The sequence below is a fragment of the Theobroma cacao genome, chromosome 3, assembly GCF_053813885.1.
Source record: "Theobroma cacao isolate CCN51 chromosome 3, ASM5381388v1, whole genome shotgun sequence".
NCBI lineage: Eukaryota > Viridiplantae > Streptophyta > Magnoliopsida > Malvales > Malvaceae > Theobroma > Theobroma cacao.
Genome location: NC_142641.1, coordinates 16,748,593 through 16,754,592, shown reverse-complemented (window position 1 = coordinate 16,754,592; position 6,000 = coordinate 16,748,593). Strand labels below are relative to the sequence as shown.

The following is a 6,000-nucleotide window of genomic DNA, read 5'->3' as shown; positions in this document are numbered from 1 at the left end:
ACTTAATTTGTTTTTAAATCATTAAATATATATTTTCTGCTTACCTATTACATCTTTAGCAAGTTTCGAGATTTTTGACAAAGATGACGAAAATGCCCCTGTGAGCCAGAAAACAATATGTTATGTTCTGATTTGGTAATGATTTGTAATCCTTCGAATTTTGATATTTGATAACTATTGCTCACCGGGGAAGTGCGAAAGCTGATACGAGAGCCTTGCGACATTTAGTCTACATGCAGACACGATTGCTAGATGGATTGAATCCACATACGATGAGGTAGCAATAGATGTTGGGATGAGCCTTGCAGCCAATTGGGATTGCTTAAGGTTTGATTCCAATCATGCAACAGTATCATTCATGTTGAATGATTAGAGGTTTTCCTTCATCAATAAGACATCAATTATAATGAGTTATAAGTCTAGTTGGATGAAGTTCATGAGATTAATATGCCTTGCAATGGAACCGTAATGGGTTGTAGTTATGAGATCCTTATGCATCAAAGCATAATCTCAAAATGTTTCTGGTCAATGTATCATTGAGACTGGACATCAATAATACTTAGAGACTGGTATATTCTATGTTCCTTACTTTGGAAGTCAGCAATCGATCTTATAGATTGAAGTATAGAGATACTTGAACTAGAATATAGGTGCTTGCCTAGGAAAGCAAGTTCACTGAACATGACCTGCCATGACAAGTGCATTTGGTAATACAATCCAGTGTCTATGCAACACTTCTCATGTGTCAGTCGTGTAAATACTCCTTAGACTTGAGACACCAGGTTGTCTTATATGTGGAGTGTTATGCTTTGATTTCATCCCTACAGGTGCCTAACTAAGGATTCCAAAACAGGATGCTTTTGGGTATAGTACGAAGCATGTGAAGGCAAATGAGTGGTCAAGATAGGAATCATCACCTCAAGTGTTTTAGAGGACATTTCCTATCAGTTCTTGGTTAACATTAGCTTATTGAAGTCCTTGACCAAAGCGACATAGAGATTATGAAAAAGGTTTCATAACTCTCTATAAAGCGCTATAACAAATATGGAGATCAATAGGAATAGATACTTGTAACACCCAGTACCCTCGTATAGAAGTCAATATGACCTTATCAATGAGACAAAGGGTCAATGGATGCTGATTTAAGTGCCAAAGGATGGAGATGGATGAAACGAGTATTTTAAGATAAAATATTTCGCACGTGAAAAAGTAATAATAGAATAATAATGTTTTTATCAAGGAAAAATTTGTGGGATTAAAGGTGATTCGGATGTGAATCGGGGCAAAGTAAGATGTTTTGGAGCCCCAAAAGGCCAGTGGAAAATTTTGAAATATGTTGTTGAATTTTCTACTCACACAAGTGCACGTATCACAAAGATAATATAGAGATGAGTAGAGTGTCGATCCCACAGAGAATTGAATAAATTCTTACAGTTAAGTACTAAAATTAACACACCTTAATTTTATCTAAACAAATTAAAATTAAAAAGGAAAATTTAAATTAATGAACTAATAACAAAAACTAAAACTTAATCTAAAATCTGTTAGCAAATTTACTTTATTAAATGTGAATGACTACCAGACTTAAGATTATGATATCTCTCAATACTTTATTTGATTATTGTCTCTCTCTCTTAATTTAGTTTAATAGATTAAGTTGCTAACCTAGAGTCCTAAATTATTTACAAATCTCTGTCGAATTTCTCATAAAAATACCTTCCCAATTAATTTACTATATGTCTATGCAAATTAAATTGAAGAAAGATTCATTAAGTTTGTGCTCTAATTTTGGCTACGTATGGCTTATAGGTGTATGTCTACCCTATATGCAAATCAAATCACCTAATTAACAAAATGTATTCAAACATACGCTATTTTATTCAAGGTCTACCTAAATCTCCTTTTTCAAGGTTTAACTTAGGTTTCCAATTCAATCTAATTGGTGGCCAGTCAACTAGAAGCATTAAGAACAAAATAAAATAAACAACTTAAATCTATCAAACATATGTAAAAGAGAGATAAATAATTCAGACTATATATTGAGTTCAATCATAATCTTAGATTAAGAATTTAGTTCCCTATCAAGTCATACATCATCACTAAATAAAATTTAAACATTAAAACCAAGGGAATAAAAGAATAACAAAAAGATAGAAAAACCAAGAAATGTATTCTTGATCTCCAAATCTCCTTGAATTCTTCAAATTCCTTCAATAACTCTGTAGCTTGACTCTCAGTTGTTAATCTAGTGTTTTTCTTCTCTCTCTTAAGTCCTCCGAAAGGTTATTTTTATAAGCTTTGAAGTTAAGCCAAGTTGGGTGAATAAAAAAGTCAATTTCAGCTAGGATGTCCTCATCAGACTATGTAAGTCGCAGCTTTGCCAAATTAATTAACAGAAATCGTTATTGCTCTAGGACTGCTGCAGTGCGTCAACTTCGACAAGAATTTTGACTATTCTAAAGATCGAACTAGGTGAAGTAGTAAACATAAAAGTTGTAGATCTTTCTCTTATCTTTCCAATGGTTTAAAAATTACTTCATTTTGAGCTTTTTAGAGAAAGTTATGCCTAAAATACCAAAACATATGCATTGAAAGTCTGCACCTCGAAATTGCTCTCCTTCTTCCATTAAAATTCTTCTTTCATCAAACACCTACAAAGCACAAATAAATCAATAACAACCTATCTTAATTATATTAACACCAAATTAAGCAAAAAATTAATCAAAATTAGATTGACTCACCTAAAATAAGTAACTTCAAATAACTAAATAAAAACTATTAATTTTTATGCATTACTACAAAAACCTAGCCAAATTATTATCAAAATTAAGCTCAAATAACTTTATATCATAGAGTTATTAGAATAAAGTAATATTGTATTAATAAAATAATATTAAAATATTAATATTTTATTCGATGTCAAAATTTTCCATGAAGGAGAAATATATGGTCAATCTAAGTGAGGGAAAATAAGGATGAGGAAATTTTAGAGAAAAAAATGATGGTAATGGGGCCCGCGTGTCTTTATTAAATAAAGCTAGAGTGGGTAAGTAAATATTTAAATATTACGATGTTACCGCGTTGAATCATAAATTTGATATTTTATTGGAACAAGTGTTAAGGAAGAAAAATGAAAAGAAATTGGAATTAAAAGATTGTGGGAGGATACAATTAAAAATGGTGAAAACCTTGAAGGGTAAAATGGTAATTTCTCATAAAGCTTTGGAAGCTTTGACTCTCCATCTTTATCCCATGGCTGACCATTGTGTCCAAAGCATCATCTTTCTCCTTCATCTCCTCCCAACGCCATTTTTGTTCCTCCACCATAAAAATCAAGATTTTCATTTTCTTTTCCTTCTTTTCCTTTTCTCTCATTTTCTTTTCTTACTCCTTCCTTCTCCTAACTTCTTGGGCATCAAACTTACAACTTCTAATCCCAATTTCCAGCACATCTAAACTGAAATACCCCATACTTTGATATGGTGATAAATAAAGTTGATCGAATGCAAATTGAGGTCAATTAAAATGTTTAAAAGTGATAAAAGATGAAAGGAGTAGTTTAGGATAAAATATTCTGAAAGTGAGAAAATAACAATAAAATAATAATAATTTTATCGGAGGAGAATTTACGAGATAAAAGGCGATTCGGAAGTCAAGTGAGGCATAATAAGGTATTTTGGGTATCAAGGAGACAAGATAAAATTTTTAGAATAAAATAATATTTTATTAATGAAATAATATTAAAATATTAATATTTAGCTGGATGTCGAAATCAGTCATCAAGAAGGATTATATGGTTGATCCAAGTGGGGGAGAAGATGACAAGCCCGACTCTATAAAAATATTTATCATGACATACATGTGATGGATAGCATGTTTGCATGCTAAGAGAGTCCCAAAAAATTTACAAAAGTCGGTATTGTACCTAGAGGTACAATAAAGTTGATTTAAGCCTCGAACTAGATCAAATAGAGAATTTATGATGAAATTAAGAATTTTAAAGTCCCATAATGGTTTAATATGGTGATTCGGAGTTCGAGGATCAATTTGGAGTCAAACCGAAATTTTCGCTATCTAGGGGCAAAATGGTCATTTGTCACTTGGGGACAAAATGAGAATTTTAGAAAAGATTTTTTTGGCCCCATTTGACTTATTGGAGTATAATTTGACTTATTTGAGTAAGATTTGATGTTTAGAAGTGAAATTTTAATTTCGATATAATTTGGAGTATAGGGGTAAAATGGTAATTTTACCACTCCAGGGGCAAAATTGTAATTTTCCACCACCAGGACATTTTTCCAGCACATGGTCTTCCTTAATTCTCATTTTGACCATTGACTAATTGTGTGGTGGAGATAAAAAGGATTAAAATTTTAAAATTTTAAAAATGGACCAATAAGAAAATGACATGTGTCATACCTTTATTATTTTATTGTTTCTTATTAAAAACCCATAAAATCAGCCCATTTTCTTCATATGGCCGGCCAAGCAAGGAAGAGAGAGAAAGAGAGGAAGAACAAAGGGAAAAACAAGAAAACCTAGGCGAAAAATTCAAAGAAAAAGTGAAGAAATCAAGGAAACAAGCTAGTTAAGTTATAATTTTTTTAGTTTTCCTTGATACCTAACTTACCCATGCTTTTGTTCTTGATTTTCATGGTTGAATATTGAGTTATTACGATGAATTCAATTCTGAAAAATGGGTTAGGAGAGAGAAAGTTGTTAGATTAATTTGATTTTAAGTTATATTAGTGTTTTAAGTTAGTTTAGAATATTTAGAAACAAAACAACAAGAAAAGAATTTATTTTCTCTCACAACCATTAATGGCCGAATTTACCATGTGTTGAGTGAGGATTAATTTGATTTTTATTTTAGGAGAATTGGTTAAGAAATGATGAATTATGAGTCTAGAAAAATAATGAAAATTTTTGGAGCAAAAATACGATTTTTACCCACAAAGGGTATTTTCGTAATTTGCTATCGAGATTGATAAATTGAATCTCATTCATAGTCACGGAGGTAATTTAGTTATAATTGGAGTGTAGAAAGTGAGAAGAATTGATTTGGAGTTAAATTGGAGATAATAGGCCGAATTAGGTCAGCACCGCATTTAAACGGTAGTCTGATAAGTTATATATCATATCATGCATATATACCGAGCCTAAATTGATTTTATAATGGTCAAGCATTGATGTGATGAATTATGTATTGTACATTGTGGATAGGTGGTGAGCAAAGTACACTGGTAAAAGTACAGAGATTGTGCTTGGAGACTGGGATTAGGAGTACATCGACTCCTAGAACAGTGAGTGAACTTATTATCGTCTTAATTATCTAGAGTAGTTTTATACAACTATGTGATTTCATGGAAAATGGGTTTAAATGGTAAATTGCTATGTTTTAAGAGAAATTGTAATTTTATAAAATGATTTTATAAATTTTCTGGAAAATCGAATATTCGTTTTGAAAATAGAGTAATTGGAGACTGCCTGCTTGTGTTGCAAATTTATGGTTTTGAATTGAATGGCTTATGAAAATAAATGAGCATGAATGGCTAAACTGAATTTGGTGTTAGAATTATTTATACTGTGTATTCAGTCTTGAGAGGCTAGGTTGCGATAAATTGCCATGTCATGCTAGAATGAATTTTATTGATTGGTGGATTATATATTAATTATTCACTGCAGAGGGGATTCCGTGGACTAGCCTATTAGAGGGGCACGGTAAACTCCAGTATATTCTTACATCGAACAGAGAGGCGCGTAGGGTATCTCCTGGGGAAAAGCTTAGGGTTTACTTCACGCCAAACCACCACGTGAAGGGGAACTCAGCCAATGCCAAGGAACGGCTGTATTTTTCTCAAACTAAAATATATTTTAAGTGTATACAAAATTTTAACAGCCTTGGCGGACTCGGTTAGATGCCCTGCGCAAGGCATCACCGAGTATGAGATTCAATCTCGCTGCAGCGAAATTTTTTATCACAAAACAGAAAGTTTCTCA

The 6,000-nt window shown here is 32.1% G+C and overlaps 1 protein-coding gene across 1 annotated transcript in view; it reads right to left on the bottom strand.

The window, feature by feature from the left end:
- Window positions 1-2,159: 2,159 nt before the first annotated feature.
- LOC18604551 (Rhodanese/Cell cycle control phosphatase superfamily protein) overlaps window positions 2,160-6,000 on the bottom strand; it is a 40,947-nt gene continuing 37,106 nt past the window's right edge. Inside the window, exon 9 of the mRNA XM_088804496.1 lies at window positions 2,160-2,651. The gene's annotated coding sequence lies outside the window, so the exon portion shown is untranslated. The remainder of the gene's footprint in view (window positions 2,652-6,000) is intronic.